General features: G+C 34.4%; 1 long non-coding RNA gene across 1 annotated transcript in view; it reads right to left on the bottom strand.

Annotated features, from left to right (window-relative positions):
* LOC127543727 (uncharacterized) overlaps positions 1 to 19,662 on the bottom strand; it is a 138,280-nt gene that overhangs the window by 117,460 nt on the left and 1,158 nt on the right. The window lies entirely within an intron of this gene.

The raw sequence follows: 19,662 nt of genomic DNA, 5'->3' as shown, positions 1-19,662 counted from the left end.
CGCTTGGCTTTTGAGCTCCAGTTGTCTTAATTTATAAAATGGGAATAATGCCTTGAGTACCTACTTCAGAAGATTATTTTGAGATTACAAAGTACTTTGCAAACTATAAAGGGATATATAAATGGCAGTTGTTCTTCTAAGGCATAAAACACATGTCTGGTAGACAGCTAGATGGGATGCTGGGACTGGAGTCAGGAAAATCTGAGTTCAAATTCAGCTTCAGACACTGTAACTCTGGGCAAGCTGTTTAATGTGTTATTCAATTATTGTTAATTTTATTGTTTTTTAAATTTTTTATTGTTATTTAATTATTTTGTAATGTTTTATTGTTAATCAATAGTAAAATGAGATGCCAGGGTTGTTGTGAGAATCAAATGAGATAATATCTTTATAGTATCTAGTGCCTGTTACAGAGTTGTATAAATATTTATTTTGTTTTATTTTTTTCCCTTTCCTTCACAAATATGAACACCAGAAAAGTGAGAAACCCCTAAAGCACGTAACAGCTAATAATTGTTAGAAGTAGGATATGCATCTAACTTTCCTTAAATCCAAATCAGCCTTTCTACCTAGTATTCTAAACCATCTCTCAGTCTCATAAGTAGAATCATGAGACTACATTAGTTCAAGGTATAGTCCTATCTTAAACATTGTGAATAAAGAAAGATGAAAATATTTGTAAGGAGATTTTGTCTTAGCTAAACTTATTTTTTTTAATCTCCAGAATCTATTGCAATAATAGGTTTTTAATAAATATTTATTGAAGTAAAGGTGAAAATTACCCCAAAAGAAGTCTAATATGTATTTCTTTCCTCTCCACCCCAAAATCTACTTTTAAACATTTTTTTAAACTTAAATGATAACAGAAGCATGGGTAACCAAAAATAGATAGTGCTTATAGTACAGTTAAGACAAAAAAATTGAATGGTGTTTCATATATACATATATATATGAGTATATATATATATATATGTATATATTTACATATATAATATACAAGTATAGATATACATGCTTATATTATATATAAAATGCATGTATGTATTATACATTTTATATAACAAATAGCATACCTTATATACTCAATACATATGTAGAGAATGAATTTTTAAAATCGATTATATTTTAACTCATTAGAAAGTTGACTTTTTAATTTCTGCATTCTTCATAAAACCCCAGAGAACAACTTATGAGAGGCCTCTACCTCTGCTTCTTTTCTGAGATTATTTCCAACCAAAATGGATGAAGATAAATATCAACTCATCTCTTTTGTTCTCAAGGGACTGGGTTAATTTTATCTACAAATAGCTTGGTTTTACATCTGGCCAGAGAGCTATTATCCTTTCCAAATCCATCCCTGTGTCAGAGTATGTCTATTAGATCAGAACTAAAGCCATGTTTATTTTATCATCATCAAACCTCTTATCAAGAATTCATCTGTCTCTCCCACTACACTATATGCTGGGTAAGGCACAAGTTGAGTGAAACAGATACCATTCTTGCCATATGATTATTTGCAATCTAAGACAGGCAACAGTGATATGGGCACATTTTATACATTGCTATTGAAGTTATTACTCCCTAGAGCTAACACAACCATCTATAAAAGGAAAGCCTTTTGTACTAGCTGCCTAGTACATCAGACTTGAGGTCCTGACAACCAGAAACTGAATTACAGTAGAGGAAGAAGGGGAAGAAAAGAAGCAGAAAAGGAAAAATTTCTCAATACTCAACTAAATGTGGAAGCAGAGGGTTTATTCTAATCCAGGGCTGACTGTTTTCAGGATATGTGATGCTGTGAAAATACATAAGAAGAATATCCAAATGCCAAATGGCCTGTGGCTATAAAACAGTATGAGAGAAGAATGCTCACTGTCAGCCCAGAGCTGTTTATTATAAACACTGTAGAGAACAACAATTTTAGAAATATTATTATTTATTAAAAATTCTATAATAAATTCAGGTGCTGGCATGCTACTATTAACAAATAAGTCAGCCAATCTGAAAGGTTAAAAACTGTGGTAGAAAGAAACCATTCAACTAAATGGGAGTTTTATGCCATGGTGCTTTGTTTTATTCTTAGTCACTGAGGCTCCACGGCAGTCCTTTTCTAAACTACCCAGCATAATTCCTTGAAGGCTGTTTTCATCTCAACTGCCCAAAAACACTTTTTAAGTCAGGCACTAAAAGTTCTTATTTCAATTGCACGTTAGCCATAGCTATAACGTAAAAATAAGCCATGCAAAAATAAAACCATAAATGTTGACCCTGGGCAAATTTATTCTAAAATCCAGCAGAAAAAAAGTGAGGCGGGGAGAACATGTAAAGAAATCATCTTCAAGAGACAGTGGAATGTAAAATTGATACCATATTGTTTGCCATCTTAATGGGTGGGGGAGAGGTGAGAGAATTTGGAACTCAAAGATTTTTTTAAATGAATGTTGAAAAAAATGTAACTGGGAAATGGTAGTAGAATAATGCAAAGGAAGGAATAAGTACCATTTTGAGCTGGAGCTCAAGAGTTGGAATCTGCCACTTATATGTCTTTTGGCAAAACTCTTTTAAGGTCTGTGATCTCATTGTCTCAAATATAAAACGAGAGAGTTGAATCAGATGATATCTAAGGTTCCCTCTAGTCCTAATTCCATGATTCTGTGATCATCTGAATTTTTTTTTTCATTTTAGACTTTGCCTTAGATAAATATATCTGGAAAGCTTTTGCTAATGTTGTTCTAACAGGATCTATAAATAATACATAAAAGCAGTATCAATTCTTTCTTAATATTTTAAATTAATTTGCTGTCTTAAAGAAAAAGCTATAATTTATATGTGTCACAATCTTTAGTGGCAGATGAAAATAAAACAGTGAATGAATTAGCATGGATGAGAACATGAGCCTGCCTTGTACATATCAACCAGAAGAAAAAAAAAAAAAAAGCTGCAGATTTGAATTTTGACAGGCTCAGAACTAAATATGAAGCAGGAAATATGAAATTCACTGAAAGGAAAAGAAAAAAGAACATGCATAGTAGTCATAAGTAGTTCTTTTAATCATCTCTTAATATTCTTAAGAATAATTCTTATAATATTGAATATTCTAATATTAAAAATTATTGATTATGATTATCCAGTTGTATCATATTGTCTATTGAAATTAAAAACATCTGAAAAATACGAATTGTAAACATGAAAAGATGAACAAATCTGAAGGTTTGCATTTTTAAAAAATGAAGATATATAGCACCTGATAATGAAATCACTTTTCTTGCAAAGATGAGTGTGAAATGCAGTTTAATTATCTACCTTGGTAGTAAGCAGTGCAGTAATGTCAAATCAAGTCAACAGAATGCTAACAACATGTCATGGATTAGCATATTTGCATTTGGCTGAAACAAAGATACATGGGACATCTGGCAGCCCAATAAATCTTCAATTCATTGGTTAAGTTTCTCCAATATAAAAAAGTATATGTAAAAATCTGTGAAACACAATGGATTTATATGACACATACCGTCTTGTTTCTCATAATTTTCTTATATATGTAAACTGGCACTGAAATGTACATTGAATGATTAATCTGTTTTTATTTTATAACTAGATATATAAAATAAATGTAAGGAAATGAGACAAAAAGAAAGAAATGAGACTTTTTGTACTGAGGTCAGATTGGAAGATTTTAAATGGCATCATACTATAAAATTCATCTTGTTAACAATAGTGAATTGTTGTTTAGTCATTTTTGTCTACCCATTCTTTATGGGATTTTCTTGGCAAACTAAAATAGTTTGCCATTTCTCTCTCCAGCTTACAGATAAGGAAACAGAGGCAAACAGGGTTAAGTGTCCAAGGTCAATTCATTGGGTCCTTCAAGACTCAGTTCAGCCCCCATCTTCTACATAAATCCATTAATTTTATGAAATTATAGCATATGTTTTTATATAGTTTTGTTTTTTGTTTGTGTGGTATTATCTTTATTAAACATATAACAGTAGAAAGTGAGTCAGAGGATTAGTAATAATAATAATAAATAAAAACAAGCATAAATAGAACCTTTGAAGTTTGCAAATAGCTTTAAGAATGTGATGCCATTTGATCCTTACAATAACCCTTAGAAGTAGGTACTATTTATTATTCCCATTTTGCAGATGAAAACAGTGAGGAAGACAGAGGTTAAATGATTTGTTTAGGATTAAAAAGCTATTGTGTCGAGTTGGAGTTCAACTTAGGTCCTTCTGATTCCAGGGCTTTATCTATTGTGCCACCAAGCTGTCAGAGGACAATGATTTAAATCTTGCCAGGGATTCAGTTTCTTCATCTGCAAAATGATGGATTTGGACTAGATGGTCTCTGAAGTTCCCTTCTAGCTGAAAATCTGTGGTTCTATAGATTGTAAACTTGATGATAGAAATATTTCACTTTTATCTATGTTCCCAATGCCTAGCAAGTGCCTGGCACATAAAAGGCATTAATTAAGGCTAGTTAATTGATCATAGAATTTGGCTGTGTAATTCTGGGCAAATCATTTAATTTCCAAGTGCTCCAAGGCAACTATGTAGATTATGTATTGTAGAACAGTTGATTTTCATGGATAAAGAAATTTTCTTTACCTAGAATTATCTTCACCAATGAAACTCTAGATACAACTCTGCCCAATTCTTCTGGCCCTTCTTTTAACAGGAAAAAAAATATAGAAATAGAAAATTTACATCATTCACTCAACAAATACTCATCGAACACCTACAAACTTGTAAGGAAAACTGAGCAAGTATCTATCATTAACGATATTTTATTAGTTGAAGAAATAGGTTTAAAAAGCTCAGAACTTGCTCAGTCACAGAGTTCAAATCAAAGTCTTCTGATTCCAAATTTCATGAATCTTCCACTAAACCACACTGAGTAAGGCTGCTCATGTATTTTGTTGTTGTTAAATCATTGCAGTTATTCAATTCTTTGTAACCTCATTTAGAATTTTCTTGGCAAAGATAGTGGACTGCTATTTCCTTCTCTAGCTCATTTTATAGATGAGGAAATAGAGGCAAACAGGGGTAAGTGACTTGCCCAGAATCACAGAGGTCAAATTTGAACTCATGAAATTGAATCTTTCTATCTACTGTGCTACCCTATATGCCCCTGTCCATGACGAGGAAGAACTTATAGTCAAATTAAAAAGCTATGGCAGGGCAGCTAGGGACACAGTGGATAGAGCACCAGCCTGGCCTCAGACACTTAGTACTTCCTAGCTGTGTGACTCCGGGCAAGTCACTTGATCCCAATTGTTCAGCAAAAACAAAAACAAAAACCCACAAAGAAAAGCCAAAAAAAAAAAAAAAAAAAAAAAGTGAATTTATGAGGGTTTTTTGTTTGTTTAATGAAAATAGTTAATATTTTATTGGAGAGAAGAAAACATTACAACTCATCTTAAGTAAGCCAATCCAGTGGCTCAGTGTCTCATCTGGTGGAGTTCCAGTTTAAAATGGTTTCACAGTTAGGGAATGTGGAGTCTCACCTTCATGAAGCCAGAATCAGATGACTGAACTGTTGTCTTCTTCACAGATACAGCCCACTGTTCACTTGGCAGTGATGGAAGGGACCAGGTTGGGCTTCTCCTTAGCTGCTTTTGGGGCTAGTATATTGTACGAATCCAAATCATTTCCTGCAGCCATCCTGCCCTCATCATGGCTTTTCTTTGTGGGTTTTTGTTTTTGTTTTTGCTGAACAATTGGGATCAAGTGACTTGCCCGGAGTCACACAGCTAGGAAGTACTAAGTGTACTGGCTCATGAGAGCCATACTCCTCAATTGGGAGCAAGCAGCCACCTGAGCTGGACCACAGGCCCTCAAGGCCTGAATTGCCAGCATCCCAGCATCCCACAGTAACCCTGAAGCATCAAGTGATGCTTGGTGATAACAACAACTAGTATTTTGATAATGCTTTAAAGTATGCAGTTTTATAAGTACTATCTCATTTGATCTTCACAACAATTCTATGATGTAGGTACTATTATTATTATTATTATTGTACAGAGGAGGAAACTGAGGTACCTCAAAACAGGGACTAAGACTTTACTCAGAGTCATATAGCAATAAGCATCTAAGGCCAAATTTGAACTTGTGTCATTCTTAAAAGTCAAGTGATAGTATATTTGGTGACAGCAAACAACAAGTGCTATAGATTAAAAAGAAAAAGGTGGGCTGAAGTGATTCAGGGGACAGTCCTGAATTTTGTGATTGGGGAAATGGAGATTCTAGTCCCAATTCTGCTATAACAAGATTATAGGATTTAGAGAAAGATGGGCTTCCTCATTTTAGTGATAAGCAAACAGTCTCAGAAAGTGAAAATGACTTCCAGGTAGTTAAATTTACTCTACAGGATTTGAACCCCAATCTTGTGACATCCAATCTTGTGTTCTTGGGTAAGTCATTTAACTTCTTAAATGTCTTAATATCTTAAAGCCTAAGTGTTTTGACCACTAAAATATGATTGGTTTATATGAACTCGAAGGCATAATCCAAGTTCAATCTTCCTATTATAATGCTTTAGGGAAAAGGTGGAATTTCAGTTGGACAAATTTTGCAAACTTTGAATGCTAAGAGTCTTCCAAAAGGAAGGAACAATTTATAAAATGTCCAGAAGAAGGAATAAATACTGTAGGCAGTCAATTAACATGTATCAAGTCCCTATTATGTTCTAGGCACTGTGTTAAGTTCAGAGAATATGAAGAAAAACAAGAGACAGTCAGTTCCTGATTTCAAGAAGCTCAGTTTAATAGGAAGACAATATGCAGAAAATATAAACAAACTATTGAGAATAAGTTGGAAATAATCAACAAAAAGAAGACAGTAGAATTAAAGGGGATTGAGAAAGGTTTCCTGAACAAGGTAGGGCTTGGACAAAGTCAGAGAAGCTGATAGGCAAAGATGAGGAGAGAATAATCAGTAAAAATGTCCAGAATCAGAAGGAAGGTTTTGTTTGAGGAACAGCAAAGAGCCCATTGTCACTGTTATGATGAGTTAAGAATACTGGAAGGGGGAAGAGGAAGAAGTTATATAGGATTTTGAACACCAAAGAGGATTTTATATTTGCTCCCAGAGGTAACAGGGAGACATGTGGAAGAAGGATGGCAGGGTCAGACCTGCATTTTAGGAAGATAAATTTAATATATCTTGGGGTGAGGAATAAGCACATCATCTTGGCTAGAGTACATGGTTCTTGTGGATAATGTCAGATATAGCTGGAAAGGGAAGTAGGTCATGGATGGCCTTGATGTGATTCTCAAGAGGCTACAGACAACAAGGTAGAACTGAAGATTTTTGCTTAGCAGAATGATCTAATACCAAAACATATTTTAAAAAGATCAATCTGTAATCTAGTCGCATGTATAAAACAAGGGAAGAGGGGACTGACAATTCACTTTTGTCAGGATTCTCTTTTCAGGTTATTGGAATAATCAAGGAGTTAGGTAATAAATTAATTTCATTTGTTGTGTTTTCTAAACAAAAGCAACAAGGACAAAAGATTGAGCCAGGAAGAAACATCCATGTCCAAAGACACCTATATTCAATATTCTTTCTGAAAGTAAAATGCAAAATTGGCTTTGTGAAGCCTGAAATTGAGATTTAGGGATAAGCATTAACACATGCAACATCTTAGAAATTGCTTTCCTCTGGAAATACTCATTTGACAAGCTTCCTAATCACCTTCTGGAATATGCCATTGTAGACCATATTTTTCAAGAGTATTCATAAATATAGCTATGATTTCATTAATTTATTAATATTTATTCATACAAAGGATCTGACATAATGAAGATACTTCAGTCTACTTTAAGGGTATTATAATTTAGAAGATAAAAACAATTGTTCAATTAAGAAACTTCTCTTTGACTTTTACATATCTTAATTTATATTGATTTTATATCTCTCTATAGATACATACATACATATGGTTTCTATGGTGAGATTTGGAACTCATTTATTGCATATTGCTTAAAACCATAATTCTTTAGCTTTCCAAATGTTTTTTAGGTTTATTCATAAAATGATGGATAGAAAGATAGTTACCTAGATGATTATACAGATAGGAAAGGAAAGGAAAGAAAGTGAGCTACATCATTAACCTTATAGAGAAGAATAATTTAAGAGGGACAAATATGACAGATTGTTCACTAGACCATCCATTTCAGCAATTAAAAAATCACTCCAAGAATGGTGTTATAAACTCTCCCATGTCACAAAAATCATAATCATAATGCTTACACAGTTTGTAAAATACTGAAGATTTATGTTTTTAAAAAATACTAAAGTGAGAAGAAAGATTAAGCAGTCATACTAAGAATGAATGATAAAGGGCACAAATGTTATTGTTTAGTTATTTTAGTCATGTCTGATTTTTTGTGAACCTTTTGGGGGTTTGCTTAGCAAAGATACTTGAGTGATTTATCATTTCTTTTTCCAGTTCATTTTACAGATGAAAAAAATTCAAGGCAAACAAAGTGAAGTGACAGATAATAAATGTCTGAAGCCAGATTTGAACACACGAAGATGAGTATTCTTGACTCCAGCTTTGGAATTCTCTCCACTTTTGACAATCAGGTCTTGCCCATACTAAGTAAATAAATGAATGAATGAAGCATGTATTAATTGCTTACTATATGTAAAGCATTGTACCAAGTCTAAAGATCTAAACAATAAAATAGAACTGTCCCTACATTCAGAGAACCTGTTCTAAATGGGGTGATAACATATATGGAAAATCTCATTTGCCAGTCAGATGGAAACAAGTCATTTTTCTTATAACTCATTGGCAAACCACACGTCAATACCTCTTCTTTAATGTCATTTCCACTGATAAAATCATCTAAGTTTCTAATGTTGAACATTTGATAATGCAGACTTTTGTGACAAGAATTCTCTTTTCTCAGTCTTAACAGATGTGATTGTAGTTACTGTAGGAGTGTTTATCAGCTTGCATTTCCCAATGAGTTGTGCGCCAAAATGTTGTAGATACTGAAATGGAAAAATCGATATTTCAATTTTGAATGGTTTTGATGGTTTGTATCCATCACAGTTTAAGAGAAGATGGGTGTCCAAGATAATGGAAATGGTGGTTTGTCTTGCCTGTAATGCTCCCTCCAGACTCTCCCATGCAGTGACTTGTAGGAATGCTATACCTGCTTTTAAATATCCATTGGTATCCCTACAATGTCAAAAGAACTAGAGAAAGGCCTGAAGAATATTGAGTGGATTCTTAGTGGCAGATTTATGACAGGACTTAGGCAAGAGTTATACTAACATCATGGATGGGTAGAGATCAGCGTCATTGAAGGGATTACCTACATTGATGGGAAACCCTACCATTTCCAGATCCTACTGCCTCCATCCAGTCCTCAACACCCTCCCACTTAACTACCTAGATCCTATTGCTGGGGACCTGGACTCTGAAAGCTTTTATTTTGTCTTTACCTAAAACCAGGCTTCCATGTCACTTCCCAATCCTTTTCAAATCAGTATCAAGTATCAAGTCCTACTACTTCCATTATACTCCCTCCAGACTCATTAATCTAGGTAACGTATCTAAAGGAACATAAAGTTATTCCATCACATTTTTTCATGATTATTTTATTCACTTGGCTTATAAATCAAAGTGATTTTTTTAAACTTTGCATGTAAAGAGGCAATATTTCTGAATACCTAAGACTTCTTATTATAGTAAACTTACCAACAATTACTTGTGTAAATGTGTGGATGAGTGCTATAGAAATGTAATCACTGATATTTGCATAAATGACTTGTTGCACAATACTGGTATTTGAATCCTTGCCAACACTTAATTTCTAAAATATGGTATTTTAACTTGACCAGTAAAAACAACAAAACCCCCCACCACATATACAAAATTTTACCTTCATCCTCTCTATGTATATGTGCATAGTTCATAAAAGTAATCGTAATTTCTTTGTCTTAAAAGAGTAATGATGTAGTCATACAGCAATGATTGGTTACTATACAACAAAAATCACCATTTTATAACTACTTTATGGCTATTTGGATATCCCAGATAGCAAAATCAAAGCTTATTCATTTTAATAATTGTGATAAAAATCATATTTTTAAACAACCATTCATGAAGTCCCTTTTAGAGATGCTACACAAATGCTATGACATTAAAGATTTTATTCAGTATATTCAAAAGCCACAGGCCATCTGTTGCTGAGTGAGGCTCCAGGTGGTCTTCTTGTTTTTCTCCTATCTCTAGTAATTTCCACCATCATCAAGGAAAAAACAAAATCCCACAATTTACAATTTCATTATATAATTATAATGTCATACATAATGATAAATAATTTTTCTAATGCTGGTCTTAATAGGACTGCATAATCTATACGGACACCAAAATCATGATTTCTAAAATTCTTCTTTTGCTATCTTTCTAGGTCTTCAAATTTACCTCTCTCCAACTGCTCCTACTTACTTCATATTCATATTCTTTTTTTTGCTTGGCTTTCAAGTAAATTTATTTTCATTTAAAGCTATTATTTCCTGATCTCTCTCATACACCTCAAATCACAGCTACTAATTGTACAAACTATCAGCTGTTTCCTGTGTCAGTCATCCAACTATCTTAATGACCTGTTTTAGTTTAGTTGTGATTGTTTTTCCCATGGCTTTTAGCTAAGATGCCAGGAGCAATCAAATAATCATTCAATAAACCCTTATTAAGTGCCTAAGACACTGTGCTAAATGCTAGGGATACAGAGGAAGATAAAACAGTCCCTATTCTTAAAGAGCTTGCAAAAGGAAGCCCAGAGCCTCAGAATTGGAAAAAACTTCTCATCCAACCCTACTTCCTGCATAAATACCTACCCAACAAGTGGGCATTTACCTAGCTGCCCACAAATAAACTGACTCCTACCCAGATGATAACTATTTTTGGAGAGCTCTAATTGCTAGAAAGCAATGTATGCTTTGGTTGAAAGAATAATTGATTTGGAGTAAGAAGATATGGATATGAATTCAGCATCTGACTCTTAGCATCATGTAACTTAGAACTGGAAGGGTTGAAAGATTATCAAATTCAACTCCCTCATTTTATCAATAAAGTCACTTCAGACCCAATTCAAGAGTTAATTATGTAATGAAGACAGAATCCTATCACTTTGTCATACTGTGTTACTTAGGCAGTTTACATTGACTTTTTAGGTCATTTTCCTTCTTTGTAAAATGTGAAGTTCAACAAGATGTCCTTCAAGATTTCTTCCAGCTCTCATGTTCTTTTTTGTTTGTTTGTTTTCTCAATAATATTTTATTCTTCCCAATATATGTAAAGAGAGTTTTCAACATTCATTTTTGTAAGATTTAATTCCAAATTTGTCTTCCTCTTTTACTTATCTCTCTTCTCCCCAAGAAAGAAAGCAATATGAAAAAGTTGCACATGTACAATCTTTTAAAACATATTTCCATCTTTGTTGGGTTGAGCAAGAAAGAGTAGACCAAAATGAAAAAACAAAACAAAACATGTTGTACCTCTTATGGTGTGCAGTACACATACCACACAAATCAATGAAGTTTATTTCAAGCAAAGTTGGGTCTTACTTTGATACAAATTAATTAAATTGGTATAAATGTCAGTGGTAATTCTCCCTTTGACATTTTAAGCAAACTAAAAGGAAGGTGCCAGTCAAATGCAAAAGAACACTAGGTATGGCAAGTAGGTCATGAAACAACAGATGAAAGGCAAGAGGGGAGAATGAAAATAAAAAGTTGGCAATTTAATACTCAGAAACTTTCTTTTAAAAAGAATTGGTCCCATTTCTAATCATATGAAAAACTGCTCTAAATCACTATTGATCAGAGAAATGCAATTTAAGACAACCCTGAGATACCACTGTACACCTCTCAGATTGTCTAAGATGACAGGAAAAGACAATGATGAATGTTGGAGGGGATGTGGGAAAACTGGGACACTGATACATCATTGGTGGAACTATGAACGGATCCAGCCATTCTGGAGAGCAATTTGGAACTATGCTCAAAGGGCTATCAAGATGTGCATACCTTTTGATCCAGCAGTGTCTCTACTGAGTCTGTATCCCAAAGAGATACTAAAAAAGGGAAACGGGACTCACATATACAAAAATGTTTGTGGCACTCTTTTTGTAATGGCAAGGAACTGGAAACTTTAGTGGATGCCCATCAATTGGAGAATGGCTGAATAAATTGTGATATATGACTATTATGAAATATTATTGTTCTGTAAGAAATGATCAGCAGGATGATTTCAGAGACCTGGAGAGACTTACATGAACTGATGCTGAGTGAAATGAGTAGGACCAGGAGATCATTGTATACAATGATCAATTCTGATGAACGTGGCTCTCTTCAACAATGAGGTAATTCAGGCCTATTCCAATGGACCTGTGGTGGAGAGCCATCTGCCTTTAGAGTGAGGACTATGGGGACTGAATGTAGATCACAGTTTTTTCAACTTTTATGTTATTTACTTGTTCCCCCCACCCCCTCCTCTCTCTCTCTCTCTCTTTTTTTTTTTTTTGCTGAGGCAATTGGAGTTAAGTGACTTGCCCAGAGTCACACAGTCAGGAAGTGTTAAAAGTGTCTGCAGCCACATTTGAACTCAGGTCCTCCTGACTTCAAGACTGTTGTTCTATCCACTATGCCACCTAGCTGCCCCTCATTTTTTTTTTCTTTTTGATCTTATTTTTCTTGTATAGAATGATAAATGTGGAAATGTATATAGAAAAATTGCACATGTTTAACCTATATTGGATTGCTTGCTGTCTAGGGGAGGGGAGAGAGAGGAAGGAGGGATAAAAATTTGGAACACAAGTTTTGCAGGGATGAATGCTAAAAACTATCTTTGCATGTATTTTGAAAAATAAAAAGCTTATTATTATTATTATTATTATTATTATTATTATTGAAAAAAAAAAAAGAATTGGTCCCTTTATAGCACTGAAAGGGTTTCAGAAAGAATTTACTTTTAGTCCAACTCATATAAAACACCTTAAATGTTTATTTAACATGCCTTAAATACCACATCTAAAGTTCAATTCTCTGAACTTAATTCATTTACAACTTTGGATTATTTAAAACAACATTATCAAAGAGTTCCCATAAAATGAAGATGCCATTAAGACGTCTAAATGCAATGTCACTAAAATCAACATATTTTGTCAGTCATTAGATATTAGGAGAAAAAAATTAGAATATATATTTTGGAGAGGTTTATAACAAGGCTTTTTAAATCCTTTAGTGATTATTGTTGAGATGGGAATTAGAAATGGGGGAGATTGGGAGAATACAGAAAAGAGAAAACAAATGATCATCATTGATCATTCTTTCAGATTTATACATTAAATTTTCTTTAAAAAAAGATATTCTCCTTGGAAATGACAGATGACTTTGTTGTTAATAACATGCTATTCTCTGAAGCAAAGGAAGAACAGAGTGAGGGGAAAAGTGATTTTCTCAATATTTATTATTGACTTTTTAAAAAGTTTTAAAATAAAACTGTTTTAATCATCTAAGAAAAATCAGATTTCCATATTTCTCATTTCCTTTACAAATATATTACCATGAGGCAAACATTTGCTCTCATAAAGATAAATACCCTATGGCTCTACTATCATTTGAAGGATTTATATTTCCTGTTTCACAAAACTAGCATGTGGTTTCCTTTTTTAAGTTGGTTGGGCCTCCTAATCTTATTATCTTCTTCCCCCAAAAGATGTAGATATTAAGTTTTTGTACAGTGGGTACCAACTGCTGTTTGTAGACAGGAAACTTGTCATATTACCATCCGGAGTTGGATCTAGTGGTACACAAAGTGGGCAACAGTTTAAGACACTCTATATAAAAATAAAGGAGGTTAAGGGTGAGGAGAAGGTAAAAGAAAATTTATGAGTAAAAAAATTAATAACAATAAATTTCATGTTCATTGCATTTATAAATTTGTTGTTAATCAAGTCAAATGTGTTATAATGAAGGCTGAAAAATTCCTTTTTTAAAACTATTAGCCATTAAAACACTACAGAAATGGGGAAGGTTAGGAGAGTGATTTTCAGAACTTGCTTAAGACATAGAGATACACAGTCCAAGCTCTGCAATCACTAAACTTCTCTAATCAACTTGTCTTCCATTGCCCAACACAGCAACATCCAAAACCCAAATTTCCTGTTTGTCTGGTCACTAGGCTGTAAAGTACTTAACATAGTGCTCTAAGTTTTTGCAAAGTGATTCATATAAATTATATAATTTGATTCTCACAATAATCCTGTGGGTAGATATTATCTCCATTTTATAGAAAAGAAAATGACCTAAGTTTACTCACTCAGGTTTCATTGGTACCAAATTCTACAGCCAGCTCTGTCCCTAATCAGCTACTTAATTTTAGATGTATCATCACCACAGAGTCAAGATGGTAGATAGTAGACAGGACTTTGCCCGAGTTCTTCCTGGCTTCCCTCAGAATCAGCCCTAGAGGTGCCATCACTTATCTCTGTTCTGATTTTTAATTTGCAAAATAAAGATAAAACCACTTATTCAAGGATAACTTATAGGGTTATACTGTTAAGGTAAGGTGAGATAATAAACTAAAAATGTTTTGAAATATATAAATTATGCATTTAAAAGGACTAGGTCTTCCTTGACAGCAAAGTCACCAAAAGTGATGATTTTAGAGAATTAAGGTATCTCAAGACTTTACAGACCAGAAGACTTTTGACTTTCTTTAGTCAAAGGAAATTCAGAAAATTTTCCATAACTCTTTTTTTTTCCCCCAATTTGTCTGGGCCCCGTATGCTAGGTGGCAGATCTCTACCCTGTGCTTCTAGGTGCATATTCATCCTACTCTGGATAATTTGTAACTAGGAAAAACAAACTTTCTTTAATGTTACTTACCCATTTTATATATATATCAATCACTCTTTCACACTTCAGGAGTCTTATTTCTTAAACCTTTGCATTCTGGCTTCTTTTGTTCCACTATTTGACTGATATCTTACACCTAAATCCAACAGCCTTTTCTAGGTCCTCATCATCACCCTTTCAATGACAAGGGGATGAACCATTCCCTTCTTAAAACTCTTTCTTTTAGACTTCCCTGGAACCATATTACCTTGATTTTTTTTCCTTTCTTTTTTTTATTTTTATTTTTATGGAGGCAATTGGGGTTGTGACCTGTAGTGTTCTTCTTCTTTTATATAATATATGATGGTTCTTTTGGGGAGCAGGTTTCTCGGGGAGGTAGGTTTTCAGAGGCAGCCTTAGTTTCAGTTCAGAGTAATAATCACTTCAAATACAGCCAGCTGATAAAATCCAAAAGTTTATTTTCTCCTTCCAAGTCTTTCTCTTTCCTTGGGCCCAGTTGGCTTTCTTAGAGACCTATCTCTCTTCTTGGTTCTAAGAGCTCCCACCGAATGTCTCCAAAGGTTTGTCCTTCAGTCTCCAGCCAGCACAAAGGTGGAAGATGGAATGAATCTGACTCCACCTCCAAGAGTGGGCTTCTGTATCTCCCAGAGTGCTCTTTGGCCCTGAGAGCTTCTTGCTTATATGCTGTGACTGAGTACACACCAATCATTATATCACTGGGAAACCATTATTTGTCATAGGATTAAATCAATTCTAAACTAGATTTAAACATTGTCTCCTCTATTCCATTTAGTACCTTGTTCTGACCCATAACAGTGACCTACCCATGGTTTCACAGCTAATAAGTGACTGCGGCCACATTGGAACTCAGGTCTTTCTGACTCCAAGGTGGGTATTCTATCCTCTGCACTATCTAGATGTCCTTATGGTACCTTCATTTTTATTGGATTTCTCTACTGTCTTTCACTGGCTCCTCTTCCTCCTTCTAGCCCATAAGTTTAGTCATTCCCAAAACTGTTCTTAGCCAGCTTTCCTAGAATGCTCTCCCTTCTCAGATAGGACTTGAGAGATCAGTTCCAGAGCCTATCTGAAGCTTTTCTTAATATCCCTGAGATGTTAGTGCTTTCTTCTTGGCAAATATACCAGAGTATTTAGCAATTCCTTCTCCAGTGCATCCCCATTTTACACAAAAGGCAGATAGGGATTAAATGATTTGCCTTCAATCATATTACTCGTAGGTATCTGAGGTCCAATTTAAACTCAGATCTTCTTGACTCCAGGCCTTGTGCATTATCTAACCACTGTACTATCTAGTTGCCCCATATATTTTCTGTCAAGGGCTGCTTCCCCCTAGGATACCCCCAATAGCGCTTCTCATCCCTTCCATCTCAAAACTATTTTGTACTTGTTATATGTAATATCGATGTGCAAATAAGTTTCATGAGGGAAGGAATGATTTTGTTTTTGAATCTCTAAGAGCTACTAACTACAATGTCTAACACATATTAGGCGCTTAAATACATACTGAATTAAATACAATTTCACCTTTTTTCCAAACTCTCAATTCTCATGACCTTAATTATCATTCTTATATGAATGAAACCCTAAATCTGTGTTATCTCATATCTCTCTGTGAAGCTCCTTCATTTTCAATTGCCCATCATCTGGATATCTCAAGACCTCAAGGTAAATATATGCAAAAATGACTTTGTTATCTTCTCCCATCAAAAAGGCTTTTCCACCCTTGTTCCACTTCCCTGTTTCTGGTAACATCATAATCATTCTCAGTACTCAGACTCAAAATCCTCAGCTTTTCCCTCTCTATCCATACCCATCCAGTCAGGGAATCATCTGGCAAATCTCTCCCTTCCAATCTCACAGCTCTCACTGTATCTCTCCAGGACTACTGCAACCATCTCCATTGGGCTCTCCACTAAACCATTTCCATGTTATTTTTCTTAAAGCATGGGCCTGGTCAGGTCATTGCTCTTCACAAAAACATTTAATTCCAAGGCCCTTCCAAGTTATATTGCATAATTAATCTCTACTTATTTCCTATATGTATCCTATCTTTCAGACATGTTAGGTTATACCCCTTACATTTTCTTAATTCCGATCTTCACTTATGCTGTTATTCATTTGACTCATGACACTCTCCTTTTTCTGCTTGACAAAATCAGTCAGTCCTTGAAACCCAGGTCAAATGCTACCTTCACAAAGTTTTTGATGATTTCTGTCCACTAAAGGCAATCTCATCTACCTTCAAAAGGTATGATATTTTTTGTTGTCAGTTTTTTTTCAGCCATGTCCGCTATTTGTATTCGGGGAAGAGGAGAACAGCAGTTTGGCAGAGATATTGGAATAGTTTTCCATTTCCTTCTCCAGCTCAATTTACAGTTGAAGAAACTGAGGCAAACAGAGTTAAGTGACTTGCTCAGGGTCACACAATTAGTAAATGTCTGAGGCCAAACTGAACTCAGGAAAAGGAGTGCCCTTCAGCACTCCATCCACTGTGCTGAGAAAGTGACATTTACTTTTCTTTTATCTCCTGAAATAGTAGATTGTAAGCTCCTTGAAGGTAAAGACCATGTTTTTTCTAGGAATATGAAGATAAACATAGGCTTAGGATGCCTTGATTCTATTTGGTAGAATATCTTAATGAATAAGGCAGACTCAATTGGCCCTGTCCTTATGTCAGTAGAAGGAAAGAAACAAATATGTATTAGCCTATTGGCCTCAGTTTTCTCAACTGTTTGCCTCAGTTCCTCATTTGTAAAAATGAGCTGAAGAAGGAAACCACAAACCACTTCAGTATCTTTGCTGAGAAAACTCCAAATGGGGTCACAAACAATCAGACACAACTGAAGTAATTCAACTATTGAGTCCAGGCTCAGTGAATGAAGATGTAGTCTTCATTAACTATTGGTGTCCTGGAGATAGTTTTAGATACACATTACAAGCAGTATACACATAACTCATTTTCAACCTGAATCTAGAAGACTGCTTAATGAAGTTTACTAGAGGATGAAGGCTTTTAGCAAAATATAGCAAGAGAATTATACATTCTCGAAGAAACATTAGAGTGCAAATAAAATGTGACAGATTGTTACTTTATGTGAAGGAGAAATAATTCTTACTTAACTAACTCTATAATGCAACATACAAAAAAATAGGATTATGTATTAGAAATAATTTTAAGTTAGATGGGTAAATTTGATGGATTTTTGTGGCGTGGGGCTGTATCTAGAAAGGTGGAGAAAATATCGATGCCTACAAAGGAAAAATAACAATTTGCTCAACAATTCTCGCTATCTCTGAATGACCACCAGTCTCAACGGCTCAAAACATATTCCATTTATAAACACATTTCCTAGAACTGTGATACTCACACATGTAATTTTTTAATTTAAAAAGGATATACTCTATCATACACTACAAGTCCTTACACTCCATTAATATTAAATATCTTAAGAAAGTAAATTAAGTAGATATTTAAAAGAGAGCCCAGGATATTTTCAAATAAATTGCCAGGGTCAATAACACTTTTTAAAATAACGTATTTCATGCTTTATTAAAAAAAAAAAAAGAAATTGATAATTTGCCTTAAGGTATTAGGAAAATTTACACTATTAAATAACGTGCATACACAGAATCCAGAACAAGAGTTTTGTGTGATGAAATACTTTAAATATACTTTTCTCTGAGATGAATGTGTCTTAGCACCTACCTAGGCTTATAATGAAATTAATTCCTTTTATCTTAAGTCCAAATTAAGAAAAAAATTCTGACATTGGAATGAGATCAGTTCTGCACAGTATGCCTTCTACATCAGATACATACTAAAATAGTTTCTTTAATCTTTTTCCAGTCACTGTCTAATAATTTCATAGTAATACTGAATCTCAAAATCTATTTCTCTTATAAATTTAATCAACTCAAGAATTAAACACCAACAATGATAAATTGCTATGTTTAAAAGAAATCCTCTGGAGAACTGATGAGAAAGAAAGGTTAAAGAGTTCTATCCTTCAGAGTAGTACAGTTCAGTTACCTATAAATCATTCTCTCTGTTTATTAAGTTAATTAGGCCCATCAGTACACTTAACTTTCAGGCTCAACAACTGTCTGGCAAGTATGTTTTTCACTTTTTGCAAAACAACAACAACAACAACAACATAAGGGACCGTCTTCAAAGGCAGGCTACCACAGGCTATGTACTTAATGCATCTATCTGATTTTCAAAAGTGATTTATGCATCTGATTCCTTGTGCTTGTGTTTTGAAAAATAGACTCAGCTCTTCCTTCTGTGCTATTCTATTAAGAGAAGGCTTTTCAATTTGAAAAGTGCTCTGTGATTCAAACTGCAGGTTCCTATAGCATGTCAGCATTTGCATTAAATACTGATGAAGTTGGATGTTAACCAAATAGAAGGGAGCCCCAAAGCTGCAGACACTGCAGTGAGAGATGGAGTTATTACACGCGCTCAGAGCGACTTCACTGTTCTTACATAAAAAATGACAGCTAAGGTAAAGTCATTGAGTCCTCTTAATTTGAATCCTTGCCCTTTGTCAATTTCCCCTGCATTTCCAAAGATAACGAAAACATGTGTCTAGAGCTGCTTCTTCATTTAATATTTCTTCCTAAGCCATCTCCAACGTAAAGTGCAGGGTTTGTATGTAAATCTATTTTCCCCCAAAGGGTTCTGTTCCCGATTGCAGGAACGCTAACTTCTGCCCCTCAGTACTGAGAACTGAGATAGATATGCAGACCAGTGACC

This window comes from Antechinus flavipes, chromosome 1 (assembly GCF_016432865.1).
Source record: "Antechinus flavipes isolate AdamAnt ecotype Samford, QLD, Australia chromosome 1, AdamAnt_v2, whole genome shotgun sequence".
Taxonomy (NCBI): Eukaryota; Metazoa; Chordata; class Mammalia; order Dasyuromorphia; family Dasyuridae; genus Antechinus; species Antechinus flavipes.
The sequence above is the reverse complement of the archived record's forward strand: the minus strand, read 5'-3'. Positions and strand labels throughout refer to the sequence as shown.